Raw genomic sequence first — 14,523 nt, 5'->3', positions numbered from 1 at the left:
CCATGCCAAAGCCCCTTCTCCTTCCCAGTGCAATAATAACAGCAGGTTATTTTTTCAAGGGCCTTTTCTGTTTTTTTTTTTCTGTTGGCTCTGCTCCCTGCCGCCCTTATAGCCACCTAGGCCAGAATGACATATGCAGCTTCAGCCGCCCCTCTCCAGAAACCCCCGCCACATATCCCAGGAGGCTATTAGACCCTGTACATAGATTGGCCGGGGAGGCTGGAACATTGAAGAAGCATTCAGCTGAAGAGAACCAAGATGACAAAGTCACAGATAGTTAAACAGCAGATCACTGTAGGACAATGCTTGATCTTGGACCGGTGAATGCATATTTTAAAATTAATTAATTCAAAATTAATTATCTGCTAAGGGGTTTGGGTAACAAATAAATGATTATTCTGGTCAATGAAATGAATTAACACCCAAGTGCTTGACGCGCCTAAACGTGTTACACGCGTTTACAAGCTTTAAAAAACACCACTGCTAGGAGGAAAGGCATCTAGGAGAAATGGCCAAAGCATCCAGTGTGCAAGAGGCCTAAGACTATCAAGCTCAACTAAGTGAATCATTTTCAATTTCTCATTTTCTAAATACGAGACTTGGATTAAACAGACTGCATATTGCATGCTAACATCTCTGTTCAGACAGGTCTTGAAAATTTCAGCTCATCAGCATTCACAGAGTAAGCAAGAGAGAGACAGACATGTTTTTTAAGCATTCTTCAGAAGCCTGTTGCAGTGACTGAAGGTGAAGCCATTGCTAGAATTAAGAAAACTAAAGCCTTTTTAAAGCAAAAAAGGAATGAATAACTGAAAAGTTTTGGTTTTACCTTTTTCTTTTTTATGTGGAAAAGAAATCACCAGTACATACAAATGATGTTGGTTTATAGTAATATGAATTTTTAAATTGCTTTTACAACTGATGCCTGCATGCCTAGTAAACATATTTGAGGGACAGTTCATTGAGGTGAATGTAAACCCTAAGAATATAGTGTGTTTTTATTTTTATTTGCTCTCCTTTTCATCTGTTAAATATACCACTGAAAGTGTTTTGTTATATCTTCAGTAAGTATAAAAAACTGTTGGAACTGGCAGAAGTCTAATAACCTGGTAACTTCCTATACACTCTGCCACTGCAGCACTGTTCTCAGTTATCAGTCTTGTCCAGTTCACACATTGGGTCCTAGGGCAACAACTCCCCTCCTATATACATAGTACTGTAACAGAAATGAATCCTAAAACAGAAAATGTGTAACCGGCACAGTCATCAGGTGAAAAGAAAGGTAAAAAAACAGAAAAAGTAGCCAACACATCTAGGGACCAGCAAGCTGCATTATATATATATATATATATATATATATATATATATATATATATACAGTGGGTAGGGAAAGTATTCAGACCCCCTTAAATTTTTCACTCTTTGTTATATTGCAGCCATTTGCTAAAATCATTTAAGTTCATTCTTCTTCCCCATGAATGTACACATAGCACCCCATACTTACAGAAAAACACAGAATTGTTGACATTGTTGCAGATTTATTAAAAAAGAAAAACTGAAATATCACATGGTCCTAAGTATTCAGACCCTTTGCTCAGTATTTAGTAGAAGCCCCCTTTTGATCTAATACAGCCAGGAGTCTTTTTGGGAAAGATGCAACAAGTCTTTCACACCTGGATTTGGGGATCATCTGCCATTCCTCCTTGCAGATCCTCTCCAGTTCTGTCAGGTTGGATGGTAAACGTTGGTGGACAGCCATTTTTAGGTCTCTCCAGAGATGCTCAATTGGGTTTAAGTCAGGGCTCTGGCTGGGCCATTAAAGAACAGTCACGGAGTTGTTGTGAAGCCACTCCTTCCTTATTTTAGCTGTGTGCTTAGGGTCATTGTCTTGTTGGAAGGTAAACCTTCGGCCCAGAGTACTCTGGAGAAGGTTTTTGTCCAGGATATCCCTGTACTTGGCCACATTCATCTTTCCCTCGATTGCAACCAGTCGTCCTGTCCCTGCAGCTGAAAAACACTACCACAGCATGATGCTGCCACCACCATGCTTCACTGTTGGGACTGTATTGGACAGGTGATGAGCAGTGCCTGGTTTTCTCCACACATACCGCTTAGAATTAAGGCCAAAAAGTTCTATTTTGGTCTCATCAGACCAGAGAATCTTATTTCTCACCATCTTGGAGTCCTTCGGGGGTTTTTTAGCAAACTCCATGCGGGCTTTCATGTGTCTTACACTGAGGAGAGGCTTCCGTCGGGCCACTCTGCCATAAAGCCCCGACTGGTGGAGGGCTGCAGTGATGGTTGACTTTCTACAACTTTCTCCCATCTCCTGACTGCATCTCTGGAGCTCAGCCACAGTGATCTTTGGGTTCTTCTTTACCTCACCAAGGCTCTTCTCCCCCGATAGCTCAGTTTGGCTGGACGGCCAGCTCTAGGAAGGGTTCTGGTCGTCCCAAACGTCTTCCATTTAAGGATTATGGAGGCCACTGTGCTCTTAGGAACCTTAAGTGCAGCAGAAATCTTTTTGTAACCTTGGCCAGATCTGTGCCTTGCCACAATTCTGTCTCTGAGCTCTTCAGGCAGTTCCTTTGACCTCATGATTCTCATTTGCTCTGACATGCATTGTGATCTGGAAGGTCTTATATAGACAGGTGTGTGGCTTTCCTAATCAAGGCCAATCAGTATAATCAAACACAGCTGGACTCAAATGAAGGTGTAGAACCATCTCAAGGATGATCAGAAGAAATGGAAAGCACCTGAGTTAAATATATGAGTGTCACAGCAAAGGGTCTGAATACTTAGGACCATGTGATATTTCAGTTTTTCTTTTTTAATAAATCTGCAACAATGTCAACAATTCTGTGTTTTTCTGTCAGTATGGGGTGCTATGTGTACATTCATGAGGAAGAAGAATGAACCTAAATGATTTTAGCAAATGGCTGCAATAACAAAGAGTGAAAAATTTAAGGGGGTCTGAATACTTTCCGTACCCACTGTATATACTGTATATACATATATATTTTTTTTTTTTTGGGGGGGGGGTCGGGTTTAGATAAGCTTTACCTTATATCATATGTAATGAGAGATTGATGCACGTTATTTTTTTGTTTAGAATGTTTATGTTTGTGACCCTTGGGCCGTTTATAAGAAAGGTTAGAATAAACCCAAATATCCACTCTTTCAAACTTTAAAATGGATTCACAAAAATCTTTCACAGGGACTAATGCAACAAGGGAGGGAGAAGAGGAAAGGCTACTATCCAGTGGTTGCAGGAGGAAAATACAGTGGATCACTACCAATAAATGATACCCCTGCTGCACCTGTGAGTCAGCAAGGAAGGAATCAGATCAGGGTGTTCAGCCCCATGCCATACAATTCCATCCTATGCCACAGTTGCCACTGCGTTCCGCAAACCAATTTGGGGGGTGCCATTACCTTTATATTGACACCGGTCAATATAGCGGTTCGCAGAGCGCAGTGTGAATTGCACAGGAATTGCTGTGGTTCCCGCACCATATCAGTGTACACCCAGCCTAAAACAAGTAAATATATCTGCCTAAAGTATCTATTTATATCTGCAAACAGCATAAGATTTAAGATTTAAAAATAGTTAATGTTGTTTGAGAGAGTTTAGTAATGCTTTAATTACTTTTTTCTTCTACCACCTGCATTCTTCAATAAAAATGTTTCAAGTAAATGGGTTTGAAAATGATAACATTACTTGGTGCACAAATTCCAGAAGATCTCATTCAAGCCAAAGTTTTTAAGTTCTCTCTCCTACTTTGCACTTCACGTTTTGAAAAATAAAAAATTGAAGTATTTCTAAAGGCAAGATTTAATAAACCCCAAACATGTCATACAGTACTTACCTGCTCTGTGCAATGGTTTTATACAGAGCAGCACCAATCCTCTTCCTTTTTGGGTCCCACCTGATGGTCCTGGCTCCTCCCCCCCTGCTAAGTAGAGTGCCCCAATAGCAAGCCTTTTGTTATGGGGATCACTCGAGCAGGCTCGCTCCCAAGCCATGCTTCTCTGAATTGATATTGCATATTCACATACACCCCCACTCTCTCCTCATTGGCTCACACATCAACATGAGGTATTGGCTCCTGCTGCTGTCAACCACAGCCAGTTAGCCAATAAGGAGAGAGTGGGGGTGGGGTAAAGCCGCACTCTGTATGTGAATATGCAATATCCATTCAGAGAAGCATGGCTCGGGAGCGAGCCTGCTCGAGTGCCCCCATAACAAAAGGCTTGCACGTAACAAAAGGCTGCATGTAAGCAAAGCCCAAGAGCCGCTGCTTACATGCACATCACTAAAACAAGATGGGGCTAGGGTAAGTATAAGGGCGGCTGGGAGGGGGGCGGGGGCAGCTGCACCCAGAGGGTTCTTTACCTTAATACAAACAATGCATTAAGGTTAAAAAAAAAAAAAAACTTGAACCACTTTAACATGATGACCAGATTATTGTAACTTCTATAAACCCTACCCATATTGATAAGAAATGATTTCATGAAAATATATTACAGGGCCATTAAGCAGTTGAAGTATTTGGATTATTTTTGAGGAATAAGGATATTGTTTAGCGTCACTCCATTCACACTTCTCTGTTCCTGTGCTATGTGTTAGCGAATGCATACTAAGTCACATGTTGCGTTAAAGCAGCCAATTAATTTTGCTGACACAGGAACTGACTCAAAAAACGGACCTGAAGCATTTTTCTTAGATGCAGCACAGCACAATGCAAGGCAATGCATGTGTGCCACAGCTGTGTTGCCTTTCAAAGTGAATGGCACCAGAACACATAAATGCGCAGTACATGTTGCCATAACAGGGGCGTTACTTTCATGCATTGTATGACAAAGATGTGTTGCCTCAAATAATTTCTCACTGTATTCAAAACCACCAAAACACCCCTGCATCCATCATCTGTGACACTTGTCATAGATCACTCCTTATTTACTCCTAGCCAAAAAAGGAATTCAAGTTAACAAATATTATGCTGCTTAATTCCAGTAGTCTTTGCACCAAAAAATATGCGCTCCCACTAAGTTAGGTGTGAATGGGGCCTGAAAGTGAAATTGGTGTGCTTACACAAGAGAAATGAGGCTCCATTCACATCTGTGCGTTTCTGAACAAATGGCAAACCACACAGAAAACACATGCTGCTGCACGTTTCAGAAATACGCTGCAAATGCGGATCATGCTTTCATTGTCATTAAATGTTAAAGGCACCCGAGCATGGATAGCAAAGCATGAGTTTTCTCTGTGACATACGCTACAAAATGCGGAAAAAACGCATGTGTGACTGCGAGTCCCCACTACGCGGAGATGTGCACGGGGTTTGAATGTCCATTGCACTACGTAGACAGGCCCTTGCACTATGTAGCTGATGGGAGATCTAAAGGATATTGTGCAATCAGATTGTACAGAAGGTGGACAGAAATAACACAAGAGGTGTAATGATAGTAATGAGGGAGGTCTGGCCAAGAGTCAGGCAAACACTCCCTAACACGCCCTCTTCTGTGATGCAGCAAGGAAGTGCACGCTCGGATACGATCTACAAGAAGTGATTGAATCTAGAAACATTTTTAAAAATCCAAATAGACAGATGTGAGTGATGAGCACATTGGGGCAGCTAGGCCATAAATGACAATAAAAAAAACGCTTCTACTTAATATGAAAATTAAATTCTACCCAAAAAGGTGGACTTAGCCTTTAAGTAAATACAATTCAGGGAGGATGGCAGAATTTGCACATGGAGGTGGTTTTTGTCATGGACGAGGGGATTGTATTGGGACGAGGGTATAATTTTGTATTGGGACGAGGGGATCATTTTTGCTTAGGAGTGCATTATTCACTCTTGACCTATTAACTCTGTGCGTGTGTGAACCACTATGCGATCGCCGTGGGTCGCCTGCCATAGATTAGCACAGGACCCGTTCTAATAGGAGCTACACAAGTCGCTCCGACTTAGAAAAAGGGTCCTGTACTACTTTGGGGCGACCTGGAGCGACCTGCATTGACTTCAATGATATGAAGTCCGTGCATGTCGCTCCGTGGTCGCGGTGCGCGCTGTGCACCGCTACTTCACAGGTTGCCCCGGCAAGTCGGATCGCCTCAGTGTGAGCCGGCTCTTAGTAAAGTAAATTTGTAATACAATTTTGTTGTTAAAAAATACACACGCAGAAATATTTACTAATTACTACATAATGAACCTCTGCATTTGCAATTGTGTTTCAGTAATCTTTATTGAGTTTTACAAAGTTACAATAAATGGTAACAAACAAACCATTAAGTATCCACATTGCTTGGTTTGAATGTTCATGTTAAATCACTAATAGGAAAAAGGAAAAAAAACAGGGGAAGGAAGTTCTCCTTCTGGAACAGTATAGACCCCTCTCCAATTGTCAACTGTAGAAATAAAGTGGAAGTAAAGGCAAAAGCTAACTAACTCTACTCCCACCCATATTCTAAGCTTAACCACTTTAGCCCCGGAGGATTTTCCTGCTTAACGTCCAGGCCACTTTTTGCAACTTGGCACTGCGCGACTTTAACTGACAATTGCGCGGTCATGCAACGCCGTACCCAAACTAAATTTACGTCCTTTTTTTCCCACAAACAGAGCTTCCTTTTGGTGGTATTTGATCACCTCTGCGCTTTTCATTTTTTGCGATATTAATAAAAAAAAGAGCTAAAATTTTGCGAAAAAATTGACATTTTCTACTTTGACAGTTAAAAAATATCCAATATATTAAATTTTTGTCATATTTTTAGGCCAAAATGTATTTAGCTACCTGTCTTTGACAAAAAAATTCTCAATGAGCGTATTTTTAACCAATTTAAGACCGGAAGATTTTACCCCATTCCTGATCAGGCTATATTTTGCGATTCGGCACTGCGTTATTTTAACGGACAATTGCTCAGTCGTGCGACGCTGTACCCAAATTAACTTTATGTCTTTTTTCCCCCACAAATAGAGCTTTCTTTTGGTGGTATTTGATCACCTGTGCCATTTTTAATTTTTGAAAAAAAGAGCGACAATTTTGAAAAAAAAAAAAAAAACCCCAATATTTTTTACATTCTGATATATACCATTCCCCCCCAAAAAAATGTATAAATCAAAATTTTGGCCAATTTGTTTTCTGCTACATATTTTTGGTAAAAAAAAAATCACAATAAGCGTATTTTGATTGGTTTGTGCAAAAGTTTACTAACTACGGGAAAGATTTGTAATTTTTATTGTTTATTTTTTACTAGTAATGGCGGCGATCTGCATTTTTTTTTTGCGGAACAGCAACATTGCGGTGGACAGATCGGACCCCTAACTGACATTTTTGACACTTTCAGGGGGACCAGTGACATTACTACAGTAATCAGTGCTATAAATATGCACTGTTACTGTAATAATGACACTGGCAGAGAAGGGGTTAACTTTATTGGTGATCAAGGGGTTAAATGTATGCCTCATGCTTACTGACATGTGTGGAGGGAGGGGGTTGTGTGACAGAGACACAGATCGCAGGTTCAGCTATGCTGAATCCTGTAATCTGTCACTGCCTGTCACATAGGAGATCCGCCTGCTTTGTTTACACAAGCGGGCGGATTTCCTCACTCGATCCCCGACGATCGGGGAAGAGCGGTGGTGATCACCGCCTCTCCTCCCCTGGCCCGACTCCCGCTGTGTCAGAATACAGCGGGAGCGCGCCACCGAGAGGGGGCGGGATCCAGCGACGTAGGTCAACGTCGCTGGACCCAGGAGAGCCACTTTGCCGCAGTACCCTCAATGTGAGCGGTCGGCAAGTTGTTAATCTATCTATCCCTGTAAAGAAAAGATCATTATATTTACCTATTTTGCAGCCGCCCCAATCTGGTCCCAGGTTGGGCTGTCAGCGGTGGCTTCGGTGTGTAGGAGAGGCAGCTGACAACGGAAGCTCCATAGTAACTCTATGGGTGACGTCACTTCCCAGGCATTTCCGGACCATAGTTGCTTTCTCCTGCACATAGAAGGTGCTGCTGGAGACCCGACCGGAGCAGCTTTAAAATAGGTAAGTATATAGATCTTTTCTGTAGAGGGTTATATAGCTCAGGTTTAGAACGTGGGTGGGAGTAGGTTTAGAGTTAGTTAGGTTTTGCCTTTACTTCCACTTTAAATTTGGCCCACATTTCTGAGGTGTTAGGAATGTTGAGAGGAGGGCAGAGACATACAGTATGGCACAGTCTTGCAGATCCTAGGGTGTCAAAGGCATATGAATTAAATAAAAGAAGAAAGAATAAAACAAGGGTAAATAAAAAAAAAAAAAAAAGAAGAAGAAAATAAATTTAGGTAGGTTAAAGGTTCCAATGTGGAGTAGCTAGAGGCTTGTGACCTTCGGTGGAATTATAGGCATGTAGAGGCTGATAAAAGAAGGAATGAGAGTGAAGTGGGGGGGGGGGGGTGAAGGGGAATATCTCCATACAGTTAGCTACCTAATTTCCTAAATTTACAGTCATGCTTACAAACATACATCCATATACTGACTGCCATTCTAAACAAATGAAGGTACAGTAATGTAGCCAATGCAGCCACTACATCTAATGATTTGTAAGCTGCAATATATTACATTTTTCCTCTTGGGTTTAATACCGCTTCAAGTACAGGGATAATATAATTATTTTCACTAGACTTAGTCAGCATAATAAGTATTATAGGGTCACAGTTTGGCTACCAGGGGTAAATACAAAGCTAAATCTGATATTAATTATTTTGTTTTCTCTTTTTCTCCAGTGACTGACCCAGAAAAATGTATGGCAGTGGGCATCCAACTACACTGTTCAAAAAAGTTAAAGGAACACTTTAAAAACACATTAGATCTAATTGATGCTGGATATCTATACTGACATACCCTGACATCACTGAGTAATGTATTAGGAACAAAATGATGCCACATAGTTTGATGGAAATGAAAAGTATCAACCTACAGAGGGATTTCAAAGGCCCCCCCGAAAATCAAAGTGAAAAAATGATGCAGCAGGCTGGTCCATTTTGCTGAAATTTTATTGCAGCAACTCACAATGGTACTCAGTAGTTTGTATGGCCCCTACGTGCTTATGTGCATGCTCCTAATGAGAAGACAGATGGTGTCCTGGGGTATTTCCTCCCAGATCTGGACCAGGGCATCGCTGAGCTCCTGAAAAGACTGAGGTGCAACCTGGCAGTATCGGACGAACCAAAACAATGTCCCAGAGGTGTTCTATTGGATTTAGGTCAGACGAGCATGAAGGGCATTCAATGGTATAAATTCCTTCATCCTCCAGGAACTGGATGTATACTCTCGCCACATGAGGCCAGGCATTGTTGTGCACCAGGAGGAACCCAGGACCCACTATACCAGCATAGGGTCTGACAATGGGTCCAAGGATTTCATCCTGGTACCTAATGCCAGGGTGCAATTGTCAACACTGTAGAGATCTGTGCATCCCTCCATGGATATGCCTCCCAGACCATCACTAACCCACCACCAAACCGGCCATGCTGAACAATGTTACAGGCAGTAAAATGTTCTCCAAGGCTTCTCCAGACCTTTTCAAGTCTGTCATTTGTGCTCAGGGTGAACCTGCTCTCATCTGTGAAAAGCACAGGGCGCCAGTGGCGGACCTGCCAATTCTGGTGTTCAATGGAAAATGCCAATCAAGCTCCACGGTGCCGAGCAGTGAGCACAGGGCCCACAAGAGGACTTCAGGCCCCCAGGCCACTCTCATGAAGCCTGTTTCTGATTGTTTGGTCAGAGACATTCACACCAGTAGCCTGCTGGAGGTCATTTTGTAGGGCTCTGGCAGTGCTCATCCTGTTCCTCTTTGCACAAAGGAAAGATACAGGTCCTGCTGATGGGTAAGGACCTTCTACAGCCCTGTCCAGCTCTCCTAGAGTAGCTGCATGTCTCCTAGAATCTCCTCCATGCTCTTTAGACTGTGCTGGGTGACACAGCAACCCTTTTGGTAATGGCACATATTGATGTGCCACCCTGGAGGAGTTGCACTACCTGTGCAACCTCTATAGAGTCCAGGTGTTGCCTCATGCTACCAGTAGTGACACTGCCTTAGTCAAACGCAAAACTAGTGAAAAACAGTCATAAAAGATGAGTAGGGAAAAAAATGTCAAGGGGTTCCACCTGTAAAACCATTCCTGTTTTAGAGGTCGTCTCATCGTTGTCCATTTAGTGCACCTGTTGTTAATTTCATTACACCAAAACAGCTGAAATTGATTATCAACCCCCTCTGCTACTTAACTGACCAGATCAATATCCCAGGAGTTTAATTGACTTGATGCTATACTTTGATTAAAAAGTGTTCCTATAATTTTTTTTGAACAGTGTATATTCCAAAATGTATCTATCCCCCTACTAGCTTTTTAGTCTGCAAGGGCATTTCAGATAAGCAAGCATCCCTTATATACAGTAATTACACAGGTTGTTTTTAACTTACATTTTCACTGCATTTTACAAAAGTGGTACACAGTACATATAATTTGAAACTGATGATTTTATTTGTGGAACAAAACTGCATGTAGTAAAATCTGAAACAAGAATCAGATTCTGTGCCAATGCCCTGAGCCAATTTTTTTTGCCATCAAATGCTAATGTGTTATAACTGTTTCTATAATAAGATACCGAGGAATAAAAAAGACATGTAGACATTTTTGTAGCTGCATAAAAGCAAAATCCTGGGCTAGATAAACATTTGCAATAGATGCATGTTTATGGTTTTACATGTCAAAGGATTTTTAATTCTGTTCAGCCAATCTTGATTTATACAAAACGCACAGACACATAACAAACATGGTTATATCTTGGGTCACTGTAACTATGCATAGCTCTAAAGGATGGAAATCACTGTAGTAGACACCAGTACTACAGTAATCACCAGCTTCTGGGTCCCATGCGCATGGCTGCCCTGCTGCATTGTGAACACAGAAGGTCACCTGCTCAGGACAGGCACTATTTAGAGAATGCTTTGTATTTTCTCAATGAATGCAAAGCATTCTCTGATTGGGCAAGGTGTAGAGTGTGACGTTCACCTGATCCATTTTGAAAGGAGTACCTCTTATCAATTGACAGACACACTTGTACTGGTCAAAGTACAAGGTAAAATACTTTATATTTACTTTACAGGAGGAATTTTATGCATCCGACACTTCCCTTCACTGCACTTAAACCCCCCCCCCCCCATCCCTCACCCTAATCCGCTGTCATGTGGTTCAAGATTGCTGTGTAAAGCTGGCCATAGATGGATTGAATCTCAGCTGGTCCAGCAAGAACGGCCTAAGATTCGATCCATGTATGGGCATGCTAATTGTACCCAGGGCTGAAACTAGGGGGGCAGGGGGGTAAGTGCCCCAGGCGCTACCTTGAGAGGGGTGCCATGGCTGACAGTGTATCTCGGCAGGTACTCAGAGAGGGAGCAGAGCAGTAGGTGAGTTGCCTGTCTGGCTATGCTGTGCTTTGCTCAGGAAGACACATGTGCCCCCTCCCCACTTGTGTCAGATCTGAAGGCTGGCAGTGTCCCAGGTCAATGACCCCAGGGACCCCAAAGTGTCAGAGGAATTACAAGATCTTGTGCGAGTAGGACCAAGCATAGGAATGTGCCTGGGAGACAGCAGATCCCCTGGGCTGAACAGGAGCTTCGAAAGTATGTCCACCCACGTGCCACATTGATGTTAAAGGGAATTGATGTGAAAGGGGACAGTGATATAAAGGGGCAAACTGATGTAAGAGGAGGCTCTGGAGTGAGAGGGGAAACTAAATTAAGGGGGCACACTGATGTCAGGAAGGGCTCTTATGTAAAGTGGGGAATTGATGTAAGAAGGGGCCCTGAAAAAGGGTGGGACACTGATGGCAGGGGGGAGGGGTGGCTCTGATGTAAGAGGGGACACTAATGTAAAGGGGGATTCTAACGTAAGGTGAGCCATTGATATAAGAGGGGGACACTAATAAAAGAAAGGACACTGATGTAAAGTGAGGCACTGATGTACTGGGGGACACTGAAGGGGGGACACTGAATGGGGGGACTCTGATGTAAGATGGGGCATTGATGTAAGGGGGGACACTGATGTAAAAGGGAATACTTATGTAAGACCGGGCATTGATAAAAAGGAGGACACTGATGCAAGGTTGGACTTTGATGTAAGGGGGGATTCTGATGATAGGAAGGACTCTGTTAGGGGGGATTCTAAAGTAATGGGGAAACTGATGTAAGGGGAACACTAATGTAAGGGAGCATTGATGTAAGGGGGACACTGATGTAGCGGGGGCATTGCTGTAATACAACAATATTGTAAAAAAAAAAATTTCAAATGTAAAAAATAATGAAAGATTGGAAAAGAAATGATAAAAATAATAAACTACTGACATCGTCCTCTTTCAGGGAAGGTGGGTGCCAAACTTAGTTTTTGCCCTGGGTGAAAGATTGTCTAGCTTCGCCGCTTATTGTACCCAAGGTAATCCGTCGAACGACTTGGGTATAACCAGCATTTTGGATTTTTAGCATGCGATTATTGTTTTTAGCATGCGATTATTGTCAGCGAATATAGCCGCAAGCAGTAATCGCTGTGTTCTCCAAGCAGGGACGGCTCCATGTGCCTCCCGCCGGGAAAACACAATAGCTCCCCGCTGGAGCGATTCTGCCATCAGCAATCTGCCATGAGCAATTTTTTTTCCTGCTAACCATGGTTGCAGGAAAGAAAAATTGCATTATCTATGGCCTGCTTCACTAGTTAGTTGAAACTTATTCAGGGCTACATCCCCGCAAGTATTGGCCACTCAGGCACCAAATACTCCGCTGTAGGGAGGCAGGAGGGTGTTATGTGTTTATCCACACACACAAAAGTACTGGGTATTTCCGAGACAGTGAAGGAGTGTGGGGGAGGTAAATTAAGGTTGCTTAAATTCCCTTACGTAATTATACCTGTTATTTGTCAAGTAAAAGGCTTACATAAAATTTTCTTTGCAGGTTAAAAAAGAAGCTACAAACACTGTATTAATATAATAGAATTATAGTTTTGAATGGTAAATGTTTTTTTAAAAAAAAATCTTTAGCAATTTCAATTAGTAATATATTATCATTTTAAGGTGCCAAAAGAACCAATCAATTATAACTACCAGGGCATTTTAGACAATAAACACATACACACACTTGAGTTTTTTTTATTCAGTACTATGATGTTTTACTGAATAATCCTGAAAATGTTTAAGCATTTGGCTAATATGCATAACAGCAAGACTTATAAACTACATAGTACTGCTAAAAGCACATTGTCTGCTAAAGACTAACTGATGAAAACTGTAAACAAGCACTAAGTACCATTTAATTGTATAGATAGTTAAAAATCAGACATCATTTGCTACAGCAAGGCAATTGCAACAGTTTCACCAAATCACCTTATTAGCATACAGTACGAATATCATATTTACAGGTATCTAATTATATACATGAAAGTGGTAAGAATGTCTCTGGGGCGAAAACATTCCAAAAGCACAATCAAGACGCATTATTATCTGGGAAAACGTTTTGGGGAAAATCCCAAACCTCAGTTTTAAACATGCTGTACAGTGTGCATACAGCCTTCTCTGATCTCTGTTAGCCTCACAAACACCTTGCTTTGTCATCCTTGCAAGGTTTTTTTTCATTCCCACATTCTCAATAAACAAACACATACAAAATTCCTCTAGAACAAGAACATAGGTTTTAGGAACCAGTTGTTCTAAATTAGCTAATATATTTGAATAAAAACAAGCCTGTTGGATTTTTAATCTCATCTATTAATGTGTGACAGGTTGACGGGCAATGAAGGGTTCAGGGAAAAATAAAATGCAGGCATGTCATCTGTACTAATAATCTAGCAAGATTGCCCTGTGATTGAACAAGACTTCTTAGCCACATTTTTATCCTTCATGCCTATTGTATAAAGCAAGAAAAAGAGAAGCTAATTAAGCTTGCACAGTTCATTACTCACCCTTGGTGCTTTAAATATTCCATTTTGTATCATCGCGTTTGCCTTTTTCCTTATCAGCCTGACAAGAAAGATATCTGCGGCCGATAGCTGTGCCTGGACATATAAATTAACAGTATTAATTCTTTTCCATTCAGCAGTTATTTTGCTGTTAGAGTTTACAGCCTTCTACTGCAGGATTAATCTCAGTCTTTCCTCACTCCCTCATCCATTGTCATTCAAAGCCAGAACGCTACTAACAGCCAATCAGCTGCTGCTCACCATACTGGGGGCCTGCTTTGTCAGTTAAGACTCTAGGTGGCAGATGGAAGAAGTGCTTTTGTCCTGGTGGCTGATGGCAAGGTCATAAACAAGTACCAACAACTCTCTATTGAGAATGTAACGAGCAATAGCTAATTTCTCGGCAGCTACTAAAAGTGAAATACTGCAATTTTAGAACACTTTGAAGAACAGAAACATAACCATGTATTTTTAGAACAGGTAATTCATGTCCTAGGAATTCTATAAAATCCTACTGTATGATAGACAGGCAGAA

The 14,523-nt window shown here is 41.6% G+C and overlaps 1 protein-coding gene across 2 annotated transcripts in view; it reads right to left on the bottom strand.

The window, feature by feature from the left end:
- Positions 1-14,172, bottom strand: part of PSD (pleckstrin and Sec7 domain containing) — a 543,824-nt gene extending 529,652 nt beyond the window's left edge. For both annotated transcript variants that reach the window (XM_082267402.1, XM_082267403.1), the window contains exon 1: positions 13,992-14,172. The gene's annotated coding sequence lies outside the window, so the exon portion shown is untranslated. The remainder of the gene's footprint in view (positions 1-13,991) is intronic.
- Positions 14,173-14,523: the final 351 nt, after the last annotated feature.

Source organism: Pelophylax lessonae (genome assembly GCF_965119305.1).
Source record: "Pelophylax lessonae genome assembly, chromosome: 9".
Taxonomy (NCBI): Eukaryota; Metazoa; Chordata; class Amphibia; order Anura; family Ranidae; genus Pelophylax; species Pelophylax lessonae.
Note: the sequence above shows the minus strand (reverse complement) of the source record. Positions and strands in the feature narration are given on the sequence as shown.